Genomic DNA, 14069 nt, shown 5'->3' on the forward strand with positions numbered 1-14069 from the left:
GACCATGTCGTAGTTGTTAATGGAGTAAACGTGTAAGAATGATTGTAAGAGTTGATAATTAGCACTTTTGTCATATATATATTAATGTAATGTGTTTTAAACAGTTGGATTAGTACTTGAAATTAATATGGGTTTTTGTTTTTTAATATTTACGGGTGACAAAATTACCAATAAAATGTTTAATATTATTAAAATATAACAGGATAAGTTATATATATAATAATACATTATTTTAAGAAAATGTAACAAAATATTATATTAATAAATCATTTATAAAAAAATATATCAATCAAATATTCAACACAAATATCAAGGTCAAAATACTCTACTAAATACATATTCTGCAAATCATATTCTCGTAATCATGACCCTATTCAACTATCCAATATTATTCCCAAAATTCTATTCAAAATAATGAACCAAACGCACCCTAAAATATTTTACTTTTATCTTAATACCAAAACATATTAATTAATGATTGTTTTCTTTGGTAAAAAATACCCCTATTAATTTTATATAATTCTAATTTTGACAAATCCTTTATGTATTATGTACTTTTAGTATTATTTTAATTTTTGTTATAATAAATTTATAAATATTATATCAAAATATAATAGTATATAGTTATCTTTAATTTATATACATTTGTTTGGTTTTAATTTTCATAAATTTGATACCTTTCACACTCTTGCAAAATTAAAGGCATTGATTAATTTGAAGATTCTTTGAAGTTTCATAACTTCCAATTATTTTACCTGTCACACGTTATTTATGCCACGCTTGTGATCAACGCAACCGTGTGATAACTATTATACTTTATTTCTACTTTCTTCATTTTTTTTCCCCGGAAGTTGCCTTTCCTTTTTCTATTTTATAGGGTTCATCTCTTTTTCTCGAAAGTTGTCTGCATGCCTAAAATTATAAAAACTCATCCATAATTCCATACAATTCATCTGGTATGTGAGAGACTCATTCATCAATTTATTGAATCAATGCTTGATTAATTCCAAATGATTTCACATGTCTTACATTTATACAAACAGGTTGTAAGCAAGCTTAGTGAGTAAGTTAAGCTAACAACTTCTAACGTTGACTTTTGCTAGTGTAATGTACTAATGACTTTACACACTAACGTCCGCTACAATAACAGCCACTAACATCTTTAACTATGTGTTTGGTTTAGAGAATATTGTATTATCGGAAATATTATATTAATAAAAATATAAATTACTTAGGGGTGAGTATGGGTAGCGGATAGAACCGGAATCAAAACTGAAACCAACACTCTGCAGGCAGGTTCTGGTTTCATTTTTTTGGAACAAACATTGTGAGGTTCCAGTTCTGGTTCTTACACGTGGAGGAATCGGAACCGAAACTTAAAAAAAAGAACTTGCAGCGAGTACTCGGCTTGGAACCTATACAGAACCTACAGTAGGTACCTTGTTTTGGAACCTGGGCTGAAAAAATATCTATAAAAAATGGGGGGTTTATTGTAATTTTACATATAAAAAAATTTAAAATGGAAAAAGTTAAATTTTTACAATAACCTAATTAAATAAATATATAATTATACTTAATACATATAAACTACATCATATAAAAAACTTTAATATATTATAAATATATTAAGATTAAAGTTTTGATTAATTAAGTGTATAATTGGAATTATGACCAATTAAAAGTGTTTTAATGTTATTAAAAGAATTATTTTTGAATAAAATAGTATATTTGATTGAATAATAATATAATATTTAGTTATTTACTTCAATTATCAAGTTCTAAATATATCATTACATTATAGTTAAATGATTACTTAATTAATTATAAGTTTATAACATTACATTAATAATTAGTACATTACTTAATTAAATAATTAGAAATTTAATTAATTATAACATTAGATTATAGATTATAGTAGATTACTTAATTAATTATACCATTCTAATATAAACATTAGCATAATATTTAATTAAATGATTAGAATTTAATTAATTAATATTACATTAAAAATTTATGTATGATACTTATTCATTATAACATTACATTATAGTATGATCACATAATTATTTATAATTACATAATTAAATTATTACTTTAATTATGACATCATATTAAAAAATTAATATTTATTATATTAGCACAATACTTAATTAAATTATTAGAAATTTAATTAATTATACGTTATATTATAAATTTATCATATGATTACTTAATTAATTATAACATTACGTTATAACAAATGATTACTTAATTAATTAAACATTTTATTTAAACATGAGTACAATACTTAATTAATTATTAGAAATTTAATTAATTATATCATTACATTCTAATTTATAGTATGATTACTTGTTAATTATAACATTACATAATTAAATGATTACTTAATTATTTAATTTTATAAATTACATTATAACATTAGTAATTTATTACTTAGTATATTACTAATTAAATGATTAAAATTTAATTAATTATAACATTATATTATAGATTTATAGTAAGATTACTTAATTATTATAATATTCTTTATAAACTTAGTACAGTACTTAATTAAATTATTAGAAATTTAATTAATTATAATATTAAATTATAGATTTATAGTATGATTGTTTATAATTGTTTGTGTTTTGGTTTTGATTGAAGAATTTTATGTGATTTTGTGATGAATTGATTGAATTCAAGTATTGCATAGATGATGAGAGATTTATGAGTCACATTGGACATAAATGAACAAGAAATCAAAATTTCTAAGGGTGTATTTTTAAGCTTTAAGGATTTTTTGTCATTTTTTAAACTAATAGATGGTAATTGATTTTTTATAGGATACCCAAGAAGGAACCGGAACCTTCATTTTAGGTTCCGGCTCCTTGAATTTAAATGGGTTTTAACCTATATTGAGTTCTTAATTTATTTTTTAATAAGATTATTATTATTAAATATGAGCTAATAACAATTTTGAAAAAAATTAATTTTTCTCAGTTTTTAAAAAGGTAAGATCTCATATATTACACTTACCAAGTTCCTATAATAAGAATTTTTATTTTATCAATTTGTCAATTTATGGCTTCGTTGCAGTTTCTCGTTGCCATTTTCGTCAATTCCTCCAAGCATTATTTTATCATTTTATGGTTCAACCTATATTAGAATTTTAACTCTTGACCAAAACTCATCTCTCACATATTTTATAACGCATCGTAAATTCTAGTAAATTTATTTTTTAATTTGAATCGAATCAATTTGCTAAATTGTTTAACAAATGAAGATCAAGTTGAATATTTGATTGTCACAAGCCTAGAGTTTCAATACAGCATAACATTTCGTGCAGCACTCCAATATCACCATTAGTGAGGTTAAGCTTGCACATCACACCATTCATTGGGTCGAGTTAACTGGTTTCCTTTTGCCATGGATTCATCAGGGGATTAATAATTCCAACTCCCAACCAATTTGTGCACGGATGTCCAGGTCCAAGTCCCTTTTTCATATTTAAATTTGAAAAACAATCCTTATTGCCTAGGGGTGAGCAAGGTTAGCGTTAGAACTAGAACCGAGGGATAGAACCAAAACCGGTACTGTACGGGTAGGTTCCGTTTCCAATTTTTTTGAACTAATACTGTGCAGTTCCGGTTTCGGTTCTTGTGTTGAAAGAACCGGACCGGAACCTGTAAAAAGGGTACCATGTTTGGAACCTGTAGGGGGTACCCGTTTGGAATCCATTTTTGGAACCTATTTTGAACCTGTTTTGGAACCTGTTTGGAACTTGTTTTGAAACCTGTTTGGAACCTGTTTTGGAACCTAGACTACAATGAATATTTGGTGAATGTAATAATGGAGGGTTTCTATTATTTTACATATAAAAATTTAAAATATAAAAGTTAAATTTTTAGAATAACCTAATTAAATAAATTACAATACAATTATACTTATTACATAAAAATTGCACTATATTAAAAGCTTAATATATTATAATACATTAATATTAAAGTTTTGATTAATTAAGTGAATAATTAAAATTATGATCCAATTAAGTGTTTTACTTTTTTAATGTTATTAAAAGAATTATTTTTGAATAAACAATATTTTGATTGAGTAATAATATATTTAGTTATTTACTTCAATTATCAAGTTCTAAGTAATCTATAATAATTAGTAATTAATTAATTATATATGATAAATTGATAACATTAATAATTTAATTACTAGTCAAAATATCATACTTAATCAATTATAACATTACATTATAGTTAAATGATTACTTAATTAATTATAATTTTATAATATTACTTAATTATTTATAGTATAATTAATTATAATATACATTAATTGATTACTACTTAATTAATTGACTTATAAGTTATAACATTTAGTATGTTACTTAATTAAATAATTAGAAATTTAATTAATTAAGCATTACATTATAATTTATAGTATAATTACTTAGTCAATTATACATTTTATTATAAACATTAATACAAACTTAATTAAATGATTAATTATAATATTACATTAAAATTTATAGTATGATAACTTAATAGTTAATTCACTATAAATTACATTATAGTATATTATATATTAATTATAACATTACATAATTAAATGATTATTTATTGATTATGACATTATATTATAATATTAGTAATACTAATTTACTACATAATCATTAGCATAATACTTAATTAAAGATTAGAAATTTAATTAACTATAACTTACATTATAAATTTATAGTACGATTATGTAATTAATTGTAACATTTCATTATAATTAAATGATTACTTAATTAATATATTTCTATTATAACAAAATTAATTATAATATATTTAAAGACTTATAGTGTGATTACTTAATTCATTATAACATTTCACTATTTCATTAAGTATGATTAGTTGATTACATTTAATTATAACATTACATAATTAGATATAATCAGATGATTATAATTGATTATGACATTAATTATAAACATATTAAACATTATATATAACAAATGATTACTTAATTAAGTGATTAGAAATTTAATTAATTAAATATTACATTATAATTAAATAATCTTAATTAAATTATAATATTATTACATTATATTTATATAACACTTAATTATTATAGTATTACATAGTTAAATAATTACTTAATTATTAAATTTATAACATCATATAATAACATTAGTAATTTACTACATTATTATTTTTTACATTCTTAATTAATAAATAAAATTTTATTTATTATAATATAACATAAAGATCTACAATCTGATTACTTAATTCACTATAACATTACATTATAGTATGATCACATAATTAATATAACATTACAATTAAATGATTACTTAATTGAGTATGAATTATGATATTATGTTTTAAATATTAGTAATTACTAATTACTACATAAACATTAGCACAATACTTAATTAAATGATTAGAAATTTAATTAATTATAACATTACCTTATAAACATTTCATTATAAACATTAATTACGCATAAATTATAGTTAAATAATTACTCAGTTAAATTATAACATTATTATATTACATTATATTATGATCACTTACTTAATTATAGCATTACATAATTAATCATTACATAATTAGTTATGAATTATAGTATTACATTAAAACATTAGTAATTTACTATATTATTATTACTTAATTAACGTATAAAAATTTAATTAATTATAACATTACCTTATATATTTATAATATGATTACTTAATCAATTATAACATACATTATAAACATTAGTATATTAATTAAATGATTTGAAATTTTAATTAATAATATTAAATTATAGATTTATAGTATGATACTTAATTCATTATAACATTACATTATACTATTATAGTATGATCATATAATTAATAAACTTACTAATTAAATGATTACTATTGATTATGACATTAATATAAATATTACTAATTTACACAATACTTAATTAAATGATTAAAATTTTATTAATTATAACATTACATTATAAATTTATGGTAGATTACTTAATTAATTATAACATAACATATAAATTTCTTATGTTTATTTTGTAGAAATGATTGGACTTCAATCACTTGATGAAGGAACATCCTGCCTAATTTGGAGCATTAGACACGGATCATGTACTCATGTTATGCTTTTTGGGTTGTTTTGTAGTTTTATAATTATAGTGATTGAAATTAGTGGGAGAATAAAAAAATTGGTGACAGTTTCTAACTTTTATATTGTTGTTTGTTTAAATGATTTTGGTGAAATTATTTGATGTGATTGTGATAATAATGTTTTGTTTTTGGTTTTGTTGACGAATTATAGTGAATTGTGATGAATTAATTGATTCAAGTGGTGCTAGAGATTACATGTTATGAGTTACATTGGACACAAATGAATGAATAATCAAATGTTAGGGGTGTATTTGTAAACTTTTAAGGTATTTTTGTCATTTTTTAAACATAGGGGGGTAATTAATTTTTTACAAGATACCTCGGAAAGAACCGGAACCTGCATTTTAGGTTTCGGTTCCTTGTTGAAGAACCTGTACCGTGCGGTTCGGATTCTGGTTCCCTCGAAAAATGGAAAGTACCTAGAACCGCTCACCTTTTTATTGCCTCTTGCATTCCCCTTTCGAAGCACATCCCAACACTAATACTTCAGATAACCAATTAACCGCATACGCTCATCACAAATGTTGCTCTTGTCCTGACTTGCGAAATAAAATCGTGACATAAAATTTGATTACAAAGTAGTATTCTGTATAGTAATTTCATAAAATATAAAAACAAATACGGAAGAAGATGACCGAATGATTTCATGACACTAACGAAAATGACAAATAAACAAATTAGTGTTAATATATTAAAAAGAAAGTAAGAAACATGATTGATGATTTCACAACCACTAACGAAAATGACATATACCTTGTAAAAATTATAATACACCGTCAACTGTTTTACAAAAAAGTTATTGGGCTCAAATTTAAAAACTTGGGCCAATAAATTACAAATACAAATTAAAAAAATTTGGGTCCAAACTCCAAATTAGAGTCGGCGGTGGTGTCATGAGCTGGAAAAAAGCACGGCATGACAAGGCACGACACGACCTAGCAAAAAATATACGGCTTGTGCTGTAGGCCTTAAAAAAAAGCCCTGGGTTGGCATGCACGAAAAAAATAAAAATAAAAATAATTAAAATAAATTAATTAATAAAATTAATAGTTATTTTTTAAAAGTGCTGTTGAAGCCATTAGTGTATAAAGATTGGATGGCGGCAAATTTCAAGCTTCAAATCGTGTTGCTGAAGATAATTTGAAGATTTTAAGAATTTAGAAATTATGAAAATGAAGATGGATAAATTCTTAATCCTAATTTCTATTTGTATTTGTAATTTATATTATAAACTTATAAGCAATAAAAAGTGTTGAAATTCAATTAATATTTTAGTGTCTCATTATTTTATTATATTTCATAGTGATTATATATTTTTAATTAATATAAATACAAAATGTCACTAAATATAACATATGCAATATTTTAAAAATAATTATTAATAATAAATCAAAATTACCATTATTTATAAATATTAAAATTAAATATTTTTACAAAGCACGTGGGCCGGCCCATGGCACGGCCCAAAGCATGACACGATATTAACGGGTCGTGCCGTGGGCCTTTAAATTTTGTGGGCCAGCACGTCACGACAGGACACGAAACTGTGCGGGCTTAGCACGGTACGACCCAAGGCACGATGGCCCTTAAATTTTTAGGCACGGCACGGTCTAGTGCCACCTCTACTCCAAATATGTCCAGTTAAATTTACCAATATAGCTCCTAATATTCAACTTAACCATAAAAATATCAAAATCATCCCCATATTTTTATAAACTTTTAATTTAGTCCTAGTTTCTAGTTCCAATTTTTGAGAATTGGAACTGACCCTGTGAGGGAAGGTTTTGGGTAGGAACGAGAATTGAATACCTATCGATTCCGGTTCTATCCTAAATTGTTGCACGCCCCTATAGATTAGTATTGGCAACTGCCACACAAAGGTCAAATACTTGATAGGTTTAAGGGTTAAGAGTTAAGTAAATATGTGTTTTTCGGTTATAATAAAAAACCGTTACAAATTTTTATTAATGATTTTTACTAAATGATAGACCTGGCAAAACAGGTCTGGACCCGCGGGTCGGCCCATACCCGGGTAAAAAATATAAGATACGGGTCTAATATATTAAACCCATTTTTTTGTGACTCGTACCCATACCCGGTCCAATAAATCACGGGTTATACGGGTGAACCCGCGGGCACCCGTATTTGCTGGTCACTATTCACTGAATCAGTGAATCCCTAATTTCTTAACTTTTTATCATGAATTCATTTCAGCCATTCACAATCACGCTCACGCCTCCCTCTCACAGTCTCACTCTCATCTCAATATCTAATCTCTAATCTCTCAGTCTCAGATCGTGGCCGCATCATCACTTCGTCATCAGTCTCTCATCAGTCTTCTTCGATTAATCGTCAGTTCGTCACTTCTTTTATAAACTGAAATTTTTTCTTCTTTGGTATATTATTGCGATTAAAGTAATTGATTATACTTTAATCCTCATTCTTTTTTTTGGAATGTAATATGCTTGTTTATGATTAAAGAATGTGCAGAGTTCTTAGGAAGACTAAGGCCATCTTCATGTCCAAGATGGAATTTGTCGTTTGCTGTAGCCTGTAGCCTGTAGGTGCTCATGAACTTGAAGATCTAACAGGTTTATTTCTTATCCTTCACCTTTCAATTCTATTGAGAAAGAGATTCTGCCGAATGCAAGAGAATTTATATTCTGGGTATGTTTGCTGGTAAAGAATTTTTAAATTGCTTGTGAGTTGGTTGCTTGCTTTGATCTCAAAATTGGGTGGAAAGAAAATGTGAGAAAGTGAGAGAAAATTGGAATTTAATTTAGTTCTAAACCAAATCCGGCAACATATTATTAAACAATTCAGTCAAGACCTCTTTTTAATGTTTCACCTTAATTATATCAAGGGTTCAGGGTTTTAGCATGTTCTTTTGTCTATACAATTCTCTGTTCCTTAATTACTCCTAGCTGTGATTTAAACACTTGTATGGTATCTACTGAATCAGATTTCTTTGGAAATAGGGTTCTAGGATTTGTTGTTGCAGAAATTGCTTGTCTATGTACGTATGCGGTATCTGAAGGTGAATATGAAATAGATACGGTCCAGTTGCAATTGCTATAAATTTGTTATATTATGAGAGTAGAGTAACTATAAAAAAATAATGATTATAATGTTATTTTCCTGCATACTGAAGATTGAATGTTTCAGAATTTTAATTTTTGAGTAGATTGCATATTTTAAAAACTTGAAGATGAAGGGTTGTTGTTTTTAGTCGGCTTCCTATGATTCATTTGTAGTGTATGTATTATTTAAACTTGGTTTTGATGTTTGCTAGTTTCAAACGTGTTATATCTGTAGGATTAAATGGTAATATTTATAGGAAATTAGTGACACATATTTGTTTGGATTTCTGAGATTGAACTTCGGGCTCCGAGATTCTCTTGGTTGCTGTCTGTTGCTAATTGTTGATTACTTTTATCAAATTTGAAGTGGGCATCGATTGTAATTTTCTGAAATGGAAATTTATTTAACCTCTAATTTTCCACCTTTATCAGGGCTTTCTAAGCTGAAGGGTTACAAATTCAAACTCATTACAGATTTGGAATTTCTTATTTAAGAGGTATTTTGCAGTTTGCTTTGTTTAATTATTTTTAGTTTATTTTCATCTTTGAATATCATGAGCATTAGTGTTTGTAAGGGTATCATGTTGTATAATGTAATAGATGGGTATTTTGCAGTTTGCTTACTTCTCCTTGTAATCTAAATCCTGAGCGAGGGATGTCAGTATGTATAATGAAATAGATGGGTATAAAATATAAATGAGGATTGGGAGTATCATGTATGTTACAGTATGTATAATGAGTATTTTATTCATGTGTTTGTGTGGGTTCCCCTGGTGTTATGATTTCAATTTAATTGATTAACGGAAAAGATAATGCAAGTAGCGAGCTTGTGAAAATCAAGGAGGTAATGACAATAAATGCACACTAAAAGAAACACAGGACTTGCAATCTTGCTTCCTTTAATCAACAAAACAATTTGGGATGGAAAAGTGGTGGTGTGATAATTGGTACATAGATTCTTGTCATCTCATCCTCAACCACAGGCCCACAGCCACAGCTACAGCCTTTTTTTTTTTCAAAATTTTGACTGAAATGTGGAAAAGAATAGACTAATTTTATACAAAGAAGAAAATATATTTAATCATCAATTAATATATAGTTAATCTATTATCAGTTAATCATCAATTATATATAGTTAATCTATATAGGATAATAAGATCTAGCAATGTGTTAATAATGGTGAAAAGATCCTGAAATTATGAAACATGTTTATTAATTAAACAACAAACTTTCAACTACCATTCCCTCTCCTGCAAAATCCGAAAATCAAGCCATAATTAACAAAAATGAAAAGATAAATTGGTTTATAAGTACAGTGATTAATGAAGAGAGATGATTTAGAAGACAATAAGATAGATTTGCTTAACTCGGTCAAATTAATAATGAACTTTACACCCAAGTTTTTATCCTTTGAATGGGTATGAATATGATATCAGCACTAAATTCTTGATGTTTGTTCTTTATTTTATTGTATTATCCTTGAGTGTATGTGAGAGACCTAATATATATATATATATATATATATATATATATATATATATATATATATATATTTTGTAGTCTCAAGTATTGACATGGCGGATTCAGAAACTATAGATACGGATATGGTTAATGTGAGAAACAGTGACGTGGCTTCTAGGGTAATGTCACCTCCTTCTAATTCTAGTATTCCTACAACTAGTTTAGAAATAAACGTAAAACATCAGAAGTTTGGAATTATTTTGAATATATGTTGAGAATAACACTGAAAGGACTAGGTGTAAGGCATGCAATAATCTTATGCATATGGTAGTGCCACACATGGGACTAAAATATGAAGGTCCTATACAGAATTGTCCAAAACGTGCCAACCATGATGTGGGCAATTATTGATTGACATAATATAGATTGCAAAGTAAAAAGATTAGTCAAGAGACTTATCGTGAATATATGGCCTTATCAATTATCAACATAACTATCCATATTCATATGTGGAGAATCAAGGAACTAGGAGAGTCTTTTCATATGTGTGTAAGGAGCTTGTGCATTATTCTAGAAACACCGCTGAGGCAGATTGCTTAAAAATATATGAAAGGATGAAGAAAAAAAACTAAGCTTGATTAGGGAGGCGTACAAGTAGAATATGCTTAACTTCTGATGTTTGGACTTCTGGTACAACTGAGGGATATATATCTTTGACAGCTCATTATATAGATGAGGATTGGGAGTTGCAAAGTAAAATATTGAACTTTTGCCAATTCCTCCTCCACACTCAGGGGTTGTTTTGGCAGAAATATATGAATTTCTTGCAAGAGTGGGAATTGAAAAGAAAGTTTTCTCAATTACTTTGGATAATGCAAGTAGTAATGAAGGATGGAGGATATTTTGGGAACCAGCTTGTGTTGCAGAATGCTTGTTATGTAGAGGTGAATTTTCCATGTGCATTGTTCTGCACATATCTTGAATCTTATGTTCAGAAGGGTTAAGAGCTACTAGTGTTGCTTTGAATACGATTCAAGATAGTGTGGAAATATTAAAGCAACTGAGGCTAGAAGAATCAAGTTTGGAGAACTTGCTATACAAATGGGAGTGAAAAGCTCAATGGGGTGAGATTGGATGTTTCCACCAGATGGAATTCGACATTTTTAATGCTTGATACAGTGTTAATATTTCGTCCCGTGTTTGTGGCTTTGTTAACAATAGATCCTAGTTATAAATTTGTCCATTAAATGAAGAATGGGATAGGGGGAGAGGATATGCAAGTTCTTGGAACCATTTAATGATATACGATTATTCTCAGGTTCTAATATCTATCAGCAAACTTGTACTTGAAATGTATGTGGGAAATCAATTGCGTTTAATTGAAGAGAGTACGAGTGAGGATGAAGTTGTTAAGAGCATGGCAAAACAAATGATCCCAAAATTTACAAAATATTGGGATTCTTATAGTTTTGTGCTGACAGTTGCAACTATTCTTGACCCACGTCTCAAGTTTCAGTTTGTGGAGTATGCTTTCAACAAAGTTTATGATTCAAATACTGTCGTACTGAAGTTGGAGACTGTTAAGAATAACTTGCAAAAGCTTTTTCAAGCTTACGAGGCTAAATGTTGTAAAGAAGTTCCTGCCTCACCTTCAGTTGTTTACTACGAGTAGTTCTTTCTAGTAGGCGTGTAGATCATTCTTCTGAAGTCACTATACTTTTTAGTTTTTATATTCTTATGATAAATAAAGGATTGTTATTGTTTAATTTTAACTTTTGACACTTAACTGTTTAAATGATGTAGGATTTTGACAGCTATGAGAGTGTTTTCATTCACTAAGAAATCCGAGTTAGATCTTTATTGGAAGAGATGAGGTTTGATCGCGTCAAATAATCAGAATTTGGATATCCTCGATCATTGGAAGAATAATCGGGATCGTTATCCGGTACTTACCATGATGGCTCGTGATATCATGGCAATACCAATAACATCCGTTGCCTCAGAGTCCGCTTTTAGTATGGTAGTAAAGTGCTCAACAAATATCGACGTCACTTCGACCCAAAAATGCAGAATTTGATATGCACTCGATCTTGGCTATGGAATGAGTTTGAAGGTAACATGTTACATAATATTTCGTATATTTTATTATTTACATTTATTAATATTGTAGTTGATCATTGTTTGTAGATGATGAGGTGAAAGATGATCGGATGATGTCTGATGTGCCATTGACTGATCTTGAGACCGTGGAATCAAGAGACTCTATCACGCCCACTGTGGGATGAAAATTTGCTGTCTAAGAATGTTTTTTGTTGAATATTTGATTATGTATTGTTTATTTTAATTGTTTTATAGTTTATTGACTTATTTGGTTTGTTATGTGTAATTATGTATTAGTGATTTGCATTGTTTGTTTTGGTTGGTATTTGTAGTTTTGATTATATGTTATTGTTTGTTTATGTGTTATTTGTTTATTTGGTTCATATTTGTTTATATCTTTATTGAATTGAATTTAGAGTAGTTGATTTAGGGGGTGTAAATGTAAAAAATAAAACTGCAGGAATTTTGGCGGTGTAATTGTCATAATTGAAAACTGTTAGGGGTGAAACTGTCAAAACTGAAATCTGGAGAGAGAAAAAAGGGTCCACCGCAGGTCCATCCGTACCCGTATAGGGTAGAGCGGGTCTAAAATATTGGACCGTATATATCAATCCGTATAAGGGCCTGTACCGTTTGACCCATACCGTTTGACCGGTCCCCACGTTTTGCCAGGTCTACTAAATGAGGACTAAAGTTGTTTTCCCAACTAGCTAGTGCATAATGTTATTTATTAAATGTATGGGATTTACTGAAAAATACCCTTTAGAATCGATAGGTCCAAGACTACCATACAAATTTAAAGAAAATTTAAAAGAGTTAGTTGATTGATGGTACCTTACCATTAATTGATTCTGACTACCATACAAATTTAAAGAAGATTCAAAGGAGTTAGTGGATTGATGGTACCTTACCATTAATTGATTTCTGACTACCATACAAATTAAAGGAAATTCAAGAGTTGGTTGATTGAAGGTACCTTACCATTAATTGATTCGACAAATTGAGAGAAAAAGGCTGAAAACTTGGTATAAGTGTTATGTTAATTTTTTCTGAAAACTTGTGAGAAACAGAGCTGGAAAATATTGATTTTACCCTACGATCGATGTTGACTGCTAAGCATTAAACGAGTTTATATTCTGTAAGTCTTGATTGATTGGTGTGCCTTTTTCTATTTTATTTTTTTCATTTTTTCCCCCCAAGTTGCCTGCCTTTTTCTATTTATTTTCCATCTCTTTTCCCCGAAGTTGCCTGCCTTTGTATTTTTTCTTTCCTGTTTTTACAGACCTAAA

The sequence above is a fragment of the Pistacia vera genome, unplaced genomic scaffold (genome assembly GCF_008641045.1).
Source record: "Pistacia vera cultivar Batoury unplaced genomic scaffold, PisVer_v2 Contig347, whole genome shotgun sequence".
Classification (NCBI taxonomy): Eukaryota; Viridiplantae; Streptophyta; class Magnoliopsida; order Sapindales; family Anacardiaceae; genus Pistacia; species Pistacia vera.